We start from the raw sequence: 13,276 nt of genomic DNA, 5'->3' as shown, positions 1-13,276 counted from the left end.
GCGTGCAAACCCACTGCGGGTATACTCACACCGCAAACGTGTGTCAAACCTGAGCTAGCACCCCTGGGTGATCGCTGTCCCCTGGCAGTACTTCTTTCAATCTCTCCTCAATTGTGCTGAGTGCATTTTTGGGGTTATATTATCACTATACGCATAAAAGAAAATCGCCTTCATCACCAGGCTTGTTGCACACACTGCACAAAGCACCTCCCACTGCATATGAAGGAGGGGGGAAATATGAACTTCTGTGTCAGCACACACTTCAAAAATTGCGTTAGACCTACAAGAAAAAAGTGAGTCTAGTCCATGCAGAGGCATAGATACAGAAAAGTAACCCGGACTTAGAATTTGGTAAGTTATTCATGTGTCAGATTTGCAAATTATTTCAATTTCTATGTTAAGTACCTAATTGTTTGATCACACATAGAAGCACAGAAAAATACAAACGCAGCATTTGCCTTGCCTACTACTGTGAGGATCTCAAGTACAGAGTAATTAGACTTGGACTCCCCAAGTGTGGAATTAACAGTATGTTTGGGTTAAACTCTTAAGACAAATCATAGCTGGGACTTGTCTCAGCTTCCCTCTGCCCCCCCAGTGTAACCAGCCTCTGCGTTTGAGAATATTTTGGTCTCCAGTTCTGTTATTCTATCACTTCTTATTATTAGAAGTTTTTCTCATATCCCGATTGGTAGAAAATGTCATCATCGATTGCCAAGAATAACCTAATATTGTTTAAAAACATTATTGCTGGGGCTGACCCAGGGCATGTCGTGCTGTGAGCGGAGTAGACTTGGAATCACAAACTCCTTTCAGCTTATGGAAGCAACAAGGGCCGATGTGTTTCATGTGCTTTCCGAGGGCAAGCCGGGGAAGAAGGTTACCCCCACTTCACATCGGCGCTTCCTGGCGGTCAGCAGAGCAGCGGTGGCCGGCGGTGGCTGCGGGGGCAGATGGTCACCTTCCCTAGGTGAGAACAGGAGGGAGAAAACGTACAAACCCGAGGGCGACGGAGGTATTTGCACTCCTGTTTCGCCTCACGTGTCATTGTCTCCATCACGAGCAGCTCTTGCAGAGGGCTGGCAAACTCCTTTTCAAAGAAAATAAAAGCATCTCACAACATTTGTGTAAAACTTGAACCACATCTTTAGGGATTTTGAGAAGTACTGGATCGTATTAGAAAAGTTTTGCCATCATATTTCCCCCCTCATCTCCAGTTATTTCCTGCTTTTTCCATAGCTCCAGACTAGCCTTGTGCTTTCTAGGATAGGAAACATCAGACCTGTTATTGCTGCTTAACTTCAACAAGACTTGCACCGAGTGTTTGTGATGGGGCCACCCAGTGCTGGGTACCATCCCCCGTGAACTCGACCCCTTCCTGGTGGTTCTTTGTTGTGACCAAGGGTGACACAAGGCAGGACGAAAGCGCTGTAATTATCTGTGTTTTACAGGCCTGACTGGAGGCTTAGAGAGATGCAGTGATTTGCCCAAGCACCCAGTAAATCAGTGGCAGAGCCAGAAGTCTTAAAAATGAGCCTTCTATTTGAACCTTCAAACCAAAATACCCTCCTGCTGCCAATTCAGGAAGGTAGCAAGATGCTAAAAACCATCTGGAGGGGAAGGGGAGACACAACCACATCCATGGGCTAAAGATGAAGTTGACGTCTCCAAAATCTTGCTGTTTGACCCTCCAGAGGCTGGTCTTCCTCCATGGGCTACTGGGCGAGCCCAACACAAGCCTGCTCCTAGCTCCTTAGTTTATGTAGGGGCAGCTCTCTCCCACCCTTCCCTTGCCCCCTTAGAAGTGACTGAAAATGTTATGCGTAAACAAACTACCACGAGACAATTTATTTCACCATTTCCAGTAATATTTTTCTTTTTCTTCTTCATATCTGTGGTCCAGTTATAAAGAATCCAACATGCACTTGGAAAGCTGAATATTCTGTGATTCATCCACAACTGTTTCAGGGCAGATTAATGCACTGTTACAGTGAGAAGACATAAATAATTAGGTGTTTGTTGATTTATTTGTTGCGTTAATATTTGTTCACAATTTGGCCTCTTTTTTTTCTTTTACTGTCTGTGAATTGTTCATAACCGGCTCTGGTTTTGTTACAACAGTCATTTTTTAATAGATGTTTGACCGTGAAACTGGAAGGAACATCTCCCGATCGCATGCGATCTGTACGATTTGATCATTAGCTGCTTGCTATTCTCAGTGTCCGGTGACCACCTGATTCACAGGGCACCGCTTCTGCTTCTGGCTCGGATGGTTCATACTTCTTGGAACAATATTTTATTATTATTGTTTTCACATGACTTTGAAATGTGTTTATGGCCCACACAAAGAAAAAAACCAAACCAAAAAACCAAATAAAGGCAAAAATTCTTAGAGCAATAAGGAAATACCGGCTATGAGGGGAAAGAAAAGGAAAATAAGACGATGTGGTTACTCAGCGTGTTGTCACCTCACCTTGGCTTTGCCATTTCACCCTTTGTCTAATTTAGTTTGGTCTAATTTTTGTTCAACCTTTTCCAGGCACGGGGCTGTAGTTAAGCCCTGGCAGCAGAGCTCCCTGCGCTGCCCGCTGCCTGGCTCTGCTCGCTGTAGGAACGGCAGCGGTGAGGCGTGAGTCACGGAGGTGGGTCTCACCACAGCTGAATAATGGCCACGAGAGAAAGCTGGCTCTTGCATTTCAATCACCTTATAGTTTGGAGGTCTCCAAATATTTTCATGATTAAAACAATTACTTGCAACAGGCGATGGTGGTGTTAGTCAGCACAGTCATTGTTCTCTTCGTTAGTTTGGTCGTGCAAATTATGCTGTAAGCAACCAAATTCACACCTGGTTTTCCATCTGAGTATAATAACATTTAAAATTCTTACTGAAGTTTTATTTAACATATGTCAGGATACAAAGATTCTGGAGCCAGTGATTTCGCATCATTTAAGAAACGATGGCTGACAAAGACAGCATTAACTCTTACAAATAAATTACAGGATAGTAATAGCTACAGCAAATCATTTGTCATCTGAGATGATGGTGAGACAGGAAAGAGCAAAAAAGAGAGTCAGGCCAAGGCTGGGAATTACAAAACATATGCTCATAGTAAAAGCAGTTTGGGGTAACAGGATAATATCCCCCAGGGTATGCACAAGAATTCATCACTGCAGAGATCCAGCAAAAAGTGATTACACAGAGCATTACTGAGTCGCTCTGGAAAGCTCAGAGCTCAGATGGGATGGCCCACGGGACCTTTTCCTACTCTACTGTTTACGATTCCATTAGCTGAGGTTGCCAATGCCAGTCTGCAGCGATTTTGTTCAAGATCTTGCCATTTGCAAACTGAAATGCATATAAAAAAGGAACAAATTTGTATGCATGTGTAGTTTACAAATGGGAATTCCCTGAATTTGTTGCCTTCCTGAAGAAGCCTGAGATTTAGCACTGTGGTAGGCCACTCATGCAGCTTCCCATCTTCAGGGACTCACTGCCAAAGCTGCCACTGGAGAAGACACGTTTAACTGTCTGAAAAAGAGGATACAGCCACATCACTCTTCAAATTCCCCCTGCCAACTGTTCCATGGTCAAACGATGCTATGGAAAAAGAGTCCCTTGCCAGCCCTAGAGGGAAACTTCAATGCTTCTTGCCAGGTGGATGGAAAGAGAATCATGCAGCTGGCACGAACATTATACTGCTGATAGTAATAGTAAAAATTCTCGTACGTATTAGTTACTTTGCATTACCTGTTCATCAAAGTTCCTTGCCCAAGTTCTCTCCCTTGATGCTAAACAGGCTGATCAGATGCTTGTTGCCAAAACCAATGCATTGACTCAAACAAAATAATTGTATGCCGTGCTCTCCATAGCAGCAGGAGGGGGATCAGTGGGGAGAGCTCCTGGCTAAATCAAATATAGTTAAGTGAAAAGACAAGTTGCAAATTAAACTGGAAGGAAATGGAAAGACCTGCACTGTGTGGACGAAACCACTTGGAAGAGAGTTGCAGAGAGCCAAGGCTGAGGGTAGGCACCATTTTTTGTTCAGGGTCTGATCTTGGCTGGAAGTGAGCTAATCCTGGGTTATTCCATCAGCTCCGCTGGGTTTCAGCATGGTATGACCAAACAGACTCAGCTACAAACACCTGGTGGATTAACCAAAAGCTGAAACTGAAGACCAAAGGCCACTAGTTGCTTAGATGCTACTCTCATTACTGATGGATAAAGTCTCTCAGAAACTGTAGTCTTTGAAGACCAGTTTTTAATGAGCTCGGTTGTAAGTTTGGATTATTCCAGGTTATTTCTTGTGTTCAGTGGACCAGCCCTAGGAGCAAGGTTAATATTCTATCATATTCTCAATTTAGACTGCTGTGTGACAAATGCTGGACCATACGTATGCTTAATCTTTTCCAGTGTGTGGAAAAAGTTTGACTTTCCTTAAGTTCAACACAGTAACCTTAGTGTATGTGGCTTGTTTTTCTCCTGATGGACTGAGTGAAACTAAAACTCCCCAGCTACACGCTGTTCCTTTAGCAAAGGGCCTGGGGTTGATCGTGTCCCTGCTCAGGGGGACGCAGGTCCGTGCTCAGGGTAACTGCAGGACCGAGGTCTCTGGTTTTCAGGCATGCCTAAGCTAGGGAAGGAGGGGAGGGGGAGATCCCAGTGGTGTAGATGAAATAGTGCTGGTTTTGCTCACTCTGGTCAGTGTTTTGTCCCTGCCTTTGTTAGGACTATAATTCCCATGATTTATGCACAACGGCTGTCCCACTTTGAATGACATTTACACTAACTGGGCAGGCTACCTGAGCCGTACTGGAGCCATACAAATGGCACCAGCTGATCCGCAGCTCTGTCTGGGCACCCTCGAGATCCCCCGCGCTGTGCTGACCTTGTCCCCCCGAGCAGCCTAAGCAGGCAGATGTCTAACTACCGCTGGCCCTGCACCAAACAGGAATGATAGAAACTGGGCGGTTTTTATAAGAAAACATTTCTGAAGCCATGGCGGTATCCTGGCAAGCCAAAAATGCAACACAACATAATCCACGAACAGGTTTCTTGAATGAAAAGAAAACAGGGGCAGATAACAGCATGGGGCTACTTCCTTCAGTGCAAACTGATAATGAAACATTCAAAATAATGCCGCCATCTCCCTTTAAGCTGATGGATTGCATTTGATTTCTAAAAATGCTGAGAGTAGCATTCTTTGAGCAAATATACCAGTGAATATTATTTTCTGTCCCAATGGGAACAAAATACCCCATCTAAATCTCAATCTGTGGCAGGGAAAGGAAATCACCCAATATTTCCCCAAGCTCTGTTTTTGTTTTGTATTGGAAAACAGAAGTTCCAACCACTGTGCAATTACCTTGCAGAGGTTTGGTGGTTTTCATGCTCTGCTTAATCATTTTTTGCTTTCAGTATTGCATGGCAAGTATCAGAGATGGTTGTTTATCACGTAGCTTCAAGACTAAAGGCTCATATAAGCCTGGAATTGTAAGTACTTGCACTTTATAGCTTTTAAGCAGTACTGTCATTCTCAGAAATTAACCTCAACACAGTTAAGCAAAGTGAAGACACAGTTACAAAATGTTTGCAAACATTTAACACTTCTTAAGCAACTGATGCCATTAAACTCAACAGAATAAATGTGTAAAATCCAGGACAATCTCTGTGCTAAGGAAATCGAATCAAAGCCAATATTTAAACAGGCCAAAACAGTCATCAGACAGATTCTTGAGAAGATAAAAGGAGAAATATCTCCTATCAGCACTTTAATCCATTGCTTCCAGAGTGCTACTGTGCACTCTTGACCCGGGAAAGGAATGAATCCTGAAGGGGAATAGCAATCACTGCAGTGAAATTGGAGTTCACAACTGGAAGGTGCTAATTTTCCTTAATCTCATTCAACTCACTTAGAAAGTAACAAAATATTAAAAATAACACTTTTATTTCATAAAAAAGATTGGCAGCTCCGAAGCTGAGAGCCCCTGTGGCTCCATTACCGGTACAAGAAAAAGTGTGCGGATCAGATAAGGGGATTAATCAAATTTAAAACTCCTGGGTGAGCCGAAGCCATGGGTGAATTTTCCCCATGCGCCTCACGGGCTTCCATGTGCCTAAAAACTTGAAAATCAATGCGCATCCTGAAGAGTATGATGGTGTGGCAGTTTGCCTCATTCATAGATAAGACTCAAGATAAAGATAAAACCAGCTTATGTGATTCAGGAAACTCATCTCCTATGTTGCTCCAATAAAAACACTGGTCCTTGGAGTTGTCCTTATCTCTTGCTTATTTATATATTTATTTATTATATAGGGCAGAGAGTGGGTATTTCCATAATGTAGGTTAGTGAAAGGACTGGGAACATAACAAAGCGAAGTCATCGGTAGCTGACAATTCTCCTAATTTTTTGCTGATGTTGGATGTTAGAAAAACAAGACGGTTTCCTCTTCCATTTTTCACTCGATGCCTGAGGTTGCCCGCTGGCAGCCCACAGTTGGGGGCTTTGAGTGAAAGCTGTAGGCTGAGTGTTAATTTTCATGCTAGTCAGTCCCTCCTGTGCCAGAGGATAAACAGCCTGTGTGACCATCGCGTCCATCACCCAGCTGCAGCGAGGGTAACACGCACCTGCGCCGAGCAGCCCCGGCCGTGCTCCAGCTCTGCAGGCAAATGGCTCTTGGCTGCTGCTTCCTCAGACAAGAGCAATGCCTCCAGATTTTCCAGTTTTCACTCACTCTCTATCCAGCTGCTCATGTCTAGCCACAGATAAGCACTTAATAGGGAGAGGAAATGAACTGCGATGGAGCCCCTTGGAGTGAAGGCAGAAGACAGTTGTTTAACAAAGAGCTTTCTGAAACACAGCAGCGTAAGGGATCTGCCCGCCACTATCTTCACCGCCCTGACTAGAAAGCCATCTGACTGCAGGGTAGCTATCTGGCTGGGTTCCCTCCAGCTGACCACAAAGCAGCTGGCAGAAGAAAATGGCTTTAAACAACTCTTGTTGTCAGGCCACAAACAAAATGTTTGTTATGCAGGATGTAAACCTCAAACCAAATGAATTAAATAGCAGTGACAACGCTCCTGCCACACTGCTACGGCATTCCTCTTTGCTCCCACTGAGCAACTGGGCACGGAAAAGCAAGGAAAGCACTGGTTTCCAGCTCAGCAGCAGTGTCATGCACAGGGAAACAATTTAAAAGCGCTCTTAGGGATATTAAAACTACACTGAACATCAACCAATAACTCTTCAACTGCCAATTCATTTCCTTTTTGGTGTCCTACAACTCAAAAAAGTGTGGTGTGCAGACATCTTCACCTTTGACGCATAGCCCCCCCACCCCCCGGACCCCCCCAACCTGAAAATCCCGCCCTTAAAAAGGTATTTCATCCTTACCAGCCAGATCTGCTTTATGCAGCTTTTACTCAAATAATATCTTTGATTTATAGACACACGAAAATCATATAAAAGTCTACCTGGGGCAGTTCTTGAAAGACTTTTTACAACCATGGCACAAGCAACAATGATAATTTTTACTGCAGAGACAGATCTTAATAAAAATATCAAAATCTAGCTGTCAATACGTTCAGCAATTTTTGTTCTTGTTTTCACGTCCATACTATGGTAATACATCTTTATTTTAAAGCTGGTCTTTGTTAAGGAAAAGTTAGCTCTAACAGCTAGATCCAAAGGAAATGAAAAGCAAGCCCTTCTCTGGAAATCCACCCAGAAGGAGACAGGACACTTTTGTTTAGCGCCGTTTAGAACACAGCTGCAGCTACATCTCAGTTTAAACCAGTTTTCTATGACATCTTTAACAATTACTTGTATATCCTGACCAGACTGTGGCGAGCGAAACAAGGTTGTCAGTGTGTGTGGTGCAAGGGTGTGCGAAGGTCTCCCGGGCGCTGGAGACCGGCGCGGGCAGTCCGGGAAGGCTCTGACCTGTCCAAGCCATGCCTCAGTCCGCTGCAAGCCTGATTCATTGCATACCATGAAGTGACCCATGGTAGACCGCTTGCTTGCATTGGCTTGGCTAAAGAAACCACAATGCCTGCCTTACCCCATATGCCTACAGGAGAGGCCAAAAAAACTCGGTAAATCCTTCTTCCCACACATACCCCCCGACCTTCCCCCATTCGGACCATTTTTAGGGGCCCCTGTATCAGGGCAGCCTCCTCTAGCGTTAATGAACAATAGCCTTTTAGAAAAAAACAACCAAACCGATAGGAAAAATCTACATCAGGTCTGGAAACTTTACTGACATGAGCACCAGAGATGTGACCGGTTCCTTGGGTGGTTGGCTGAGTATCAGCTGGGTAATTCCAGTTCTCTAGTTCCCTATTCCCTTGCTTCAAAGCTATCCAAAATTCAGGCTGCAGAACAGCTTCCACCATGGGGAGCTGAGAAGTTAGATGGCAGCACGGAGCAAAGCACAGCATCTCTCCGGCGGCACACCTACCCCAGACCCACAACAAAAGGTTCTGAGGAAATAAAGAACACAAGACCCAAACACACAAAGGTATGCGGCCGCTTTTCTCCAGCTGAAGAACAGATAACAGGGGATTGGCAACAGGTTACTGCAAGAACATCTCAGAGGAGGCAGTCACTGAGGGCGCAGGCTCCCACAGTTTGCACCTTTCACACTGGCGAGGGCAGCATGGAAGTCTAACAGGAAAAGTGTCTCTGGCTTAACTTGGCATTCCCAGCTCTGACTGTGCCAGTCATTAGGCAGTACCCAGGTTTATTAATAGATAAAAATAATAAGAAAAAATCCCTGGGCCAACTTATCTAGTTACTTTTCTCAGCAGAGTTCCTCTTTGATCCCAAGTGCATTACTCTTTCAACTCTGAGATGTCCTTACCCACATCTGTAAGGAGGAGGGAGCTCCATCTGCCTTCCCTGGCTCGTTCTAGGGCATTCGACCTCTCAGACGAACTGCTGTGTTTGCATGTTTCGCTTCTTTGATCCCAAAGTCCAAAGTCTTTGGCTGCCCAAATATGCACTTCCATGCGGAGGAACGGCATTCCCCATCCAAGTCAGCCCAGTGGGAAAACAAACAGTAAGGGAGCAAAACAAACCTATAGCATCAAAAAACATCAATCACCAAAGGTGTCAACTGCAGAGGCATTTGTACTCACACCATCAAAGCCAAGCAATTGTTTTCCATCCAGCTAAGTTGGAAGGGTTATTTGTTTTACTATATAATTTAAGGAAATGTAGTTGTGAGACAGGGCTACTATGACGTAGATTTATCTTTTAAACATCTTGAGAATCCCACAACTTTGCTGCTAAATATTTACAGAAGAAAACAGGCACAGAATATGCAACCGCTTCTGGTGAGGGAGTGGAGCTGGTTAACATCTCTGTGTTGGAGCACAGGAAACTTGCAGGTGTATACGTAAATTTGAAAAAAAAAAAAGCAGACATGGGTCCCTCCAATACTGTAACGGCACAGGGCGATGCTCAGGATCTGGAGGAATAACTCTGATGAAGCTGATCCCGAGATTAGGATCTGCTTTCCAAGCACTGCTGTCCCAGGGAAAGCTAAAGGCAGGGACACCCTCAGGGGCGGGCTGGGAGCGGAGGTGGCAGTGGGAATTCGCTGCTCTGCTATTTCTAGACATGAGGCGGTGGCTTTTCCCCTCCGGGTGGTCAGGAGGCTCAGAGGATGGGTTCGGACAGGCTGCTTCAGCTGGAGCGGGGGCACTCCCCGAGCAGGGCAGCCAGCCCAGCTGGGGCTCAGCGGGGTGCTGTGCCTGCCGCACAGCCAGCGGGCAGCTCAGGTGGCCACTGCAAGGCAGTAAGAAATCTTCAAGAAAAACTGCATTGAAAAATTGGTGTGCTGAGCTCCTGGTACCCGCCTCTTGAATGAGCTGGTAGCTGCTCTGCAACACCACTTTCTTCAGGGGCTCAGATTTGGGGGCTGCTTCCCTTGCAGGTCATGCAAGGCTTTTTTAAAGACATTTTGTCTGGGATACTGTTTGCTTAAATGCTGCTGAGGGATTTCAAATCAATGGCCTTGGAGAATAAAATGGGGAGAGATAAAGTAAGGTCTCATACGCTGAGCAGCCAATAGGCCACAGGCTGGAGGGGATGCTGCGAGATGGGAAAGCAGTTTCAGCAAGTGCTCGCTGGGGGGAAAACCCCCAACTAAATCCCATCCCTCTTTCCCTGTCCTTACTGGGTTCTCTGTTTCCCATCACTGTTGGGCCAGGTCCAATATTCTTGGACTTATTTATGATTCCCAGTGGTAAGAACTGAAAATGGGAGTTTAAGGACATGCAGTCGTCTTCTGAAAGCAGCAGGGGGATTCAGAGACATGCTGGAGACCACGTCCCACATCTCAGGTCACCGGCTCAGCCACCCAAATCCATGCTACTTCGGGAAAGGGAAGGTTTCCTTTCATTACAGTTACCTTTGAGACTGAAGAAATTATTTCTTCAGGAAAGTTTAGTTCTTCATTTTAGTGGAATGTCTAAAATGCAGCAGTTTCCAGTAGCTGGTGTCAGTTCCTACTTTCTTCCTATTGCTTCATAACGGGAGACTGGGAGTTACCACCCTTCCAAACACTTTTGCTTTTGATCAACACAATTTCCTCCTCTTGGAATTTCCTCACTTGTGAAATACTGTTGATAGGTTTAACCGTGCCATGAAAGTATTGCAAGACCATTAGGGTGGAAGGAGCATTGTCACTGCAAAATCATATTGGATCAGTATTTAGGATACGGTTGCCAAAGCTGTTACCTGATCATGTTATAGCAGACAACACTTCTCTTACAACTCCTAGTAGGGACAGAAATACGTCATCTCCAGACTATCCTGCTCCATCCTGAGCTCCTGAGCCTCGGAGTGCTTTTCAGTCCCACAAGGACCTGCACCATTTTGCCTGGTGAGGCAAGGAGGATGAGGAGCTCCCACCTGCTGAACTGCGAACAAGGGGATGTCCCCTGCTATCAGCCACTGCCCACAGCAAACACATTTCTAGATTACACTCCAGGGAGAGGCTAGGAAGGAAGGGATATTGTTTGTTTCTCTTACATCTCCCTCCTGCACTAGAAATTTTAAATTGGTTTATATGAGTTGCAGGCTAAGCTAAACATTTTAACTTGTCAATCAACCTATGTTTGTTGACCTAAGATTGGCAGATATGGGAGACAGTTATTAGGAAAAAAATAATGAGCACAGTGGAAAAATCTTTTCTTGGGCTTTGTTTCAGCTATATCATCTTGGCATCAACTCTGAGTCTTTTTTTCTTACTCAGTTAAATAATGCTGTAAAAATAAACACACACAATCAATTCATCTCCTTAAAGAGACATGTGTGTGTTTAATAATGTTTAACTTGTTTACTGCAAGGAACTCACAACTCCTCACTTTATTTCACTGATTAAACCCTCCTTTGGAGCCAGTGAAAGTTAAGGAGGTTTGACATCTGCATTTTGCTGTGCCTTTAGCATACCCCAGAGTAAACCATTTTTTCTTTGGGGGAAGAGAGCAGGCAGCTACTGCTGCGGAGCTCTTTTGCAATTGCTTTCCAGAGCTTTCTGTAAATCTGCCCTTTCATTTTTGCTCCGGGTTGGTTTGACATAAATTTCAGGAATAAGCAGATTAAAGCCAGCAAGTGGAACCTCAGTATTTGCATTCTCTTTTCCAGATCAGCTGCTGACTTGAAGTCCATAGGATCTGCTGGTCCCCAGCAGCAGTGAAAGTCGGACACAGAACAGACAGCTCCACATCAGTATCAAGCATTGCCACAAATTCCTCAGTCATCCAGAGCATTTGCTGGCAACTCAACACACATTTCCCAAAACTGCTCACAAACCTCTGCGAGGGTTGACTAAGCAAGCGTGGGTGACCACGCGTGATGGGCCCCGCAAACGATGAGGCCACATTGCAGAATGCAGAGAAGTTCCCCTCACCCTGACCATTCTGCCTTCCAGCATGATGGCTTCTTGTGGTCCAACCTCATATTCCAGAAAAGAACGGGAATAAAGCTCAGAGAAAGTGGTGGTAACCACAACAGGCTGACTCCACTTGGGTGAGGGTGTGGAAAGGGAGCGGGTATCGTGGTTTTCTGGGATTGCACAGAAAACCTGGGGAGTTCCTATTCCCCAAAATACAACATTGCCGGTCCTCAGTTTTCAAAATGGGAGGATGGGATAGAACCCCTAAAACAGTGTAAAATCAATGCAAATAAAAGCACATTCCAAACAGCCCTTTCCTCCTTAAAAATGGATTTAAGCTACCCTTTGCAGTTTATTTAAACCCCGGGCCACCCGCAGAGCTGGTGCAGACCAGTGTGGTTCTCTTGAAGTCAATAAGGTTTATATCAGCTGAAGATTCCCTCCCTCGATCCTTGATTTCCAAATATTATTTCCTCTTCTGGCAGACATTAAACTTGCATCATAGCTGGATGAAATTTGACTTTAAGGTCTCAGACAGGCAATTCCCACAGGCCAGAGGTGTCATAAATGTGGTTAGATATTTAGCAAAGGGCCACCACTGGCAGCAGGCTTAGAAATACCTTTTATAGTTGGACACATACTGTGCATAAGTAGAAGATGACTCTACAGTTCGTGGTAACCTATCTTCGCTGCATTCCTTCCATGAGATTTAGCAGCAGGTCAGTTTTTAAAAAGCTAATACTGCTGGTAAAGAGAATGGGCCTGATCCACCTCTGCCATCAAATCTCTCATAGATACCCGTGCAAAGTATTTCCAGCTGAGAAATTAAAGACTTGGCTGTGTATGACAGATCACTGATGTTACTGTAAATGCTTGCAGTGGGTAAAAGGGGGTGGAGGGTTAGGCTCAAGGTTTTGGTGTCAAGAAGGATGCCTGAAGGTCACCTCCTAGGGAGTGGTGATGAGTCAATGTAAAATAAAGAGAAAGAAAGTGTGATCAAGTCCACTTCTGGCAAATGGGCATTTCTAGCTTCCTAGCTGACATCTAAGGCGGTGAGAAAGGATGCGTGTTCAGTTCTTCTCCCCATGCACTGTAGGAAAGGCAGGGTGCCAGCTTCTGCTACAGCAGAGAAGATGCAGGTTATGTGTGAGGACTTGAGCTCCAAAATAATGGGCTGTGTGTTGCAGCAGCAAGGTCTCCTCCTTGGGAGGTTTTATGTGAGCTAATTAGGGTCATAAACATTTAGGGTCTTACCGAGCTCCAGCCACTGGCTGAGGCAGGTGGCAGATGTCTTTTCTGCACTACTTTCCTCATTTATAAGAAGGGAACGACAGCACTTGGGGCAAACCTGTTCCACTGATCATGAGACGCATC

At 45.0% G+C, this 13,276-nt stretch overlaps 1 long non-coding RNA gene across 5 annotated transcripts in view; it reads left to right on the top strand.

Moving 5' to 3' along the window:
- LOC308059999 overlaps positions 1-13,276 on the top strand; it is a 100,154-nt gene that overhangs the window by 70,639 nt on the left and 16,239 nt on the right. For all 5 annotated transcript variants that reach the window (XR_013926549.1, XR_013926550.1, XR_013926551.1 and 2 more), the window contains exon 3: positions 1-13,276. This exon is cut by the window's left edge; it is cut by the window's right edge and continues 16,239 nt beyond it. This is a non-coding gene — a long non-coding RNA (uncharacterized lncRNA).

The sequence above is a fragment of the Falco punctatus genome (genome assembly GCF_963210335.1).
Source record: "Falco punctatus genome assembly, chromosome: 1".
Taxonomy (NCBI): Eukaryota; Metazoa; Chordata; class Aves; order Falconiformes; family Falconidae; genus Falco; species Falco punctatus.
The sequence above is the reverse complement of the archived record's forward strand: the minus strand, read 5'-3'. Positions and strand labels throughout refer to the sequence as shown.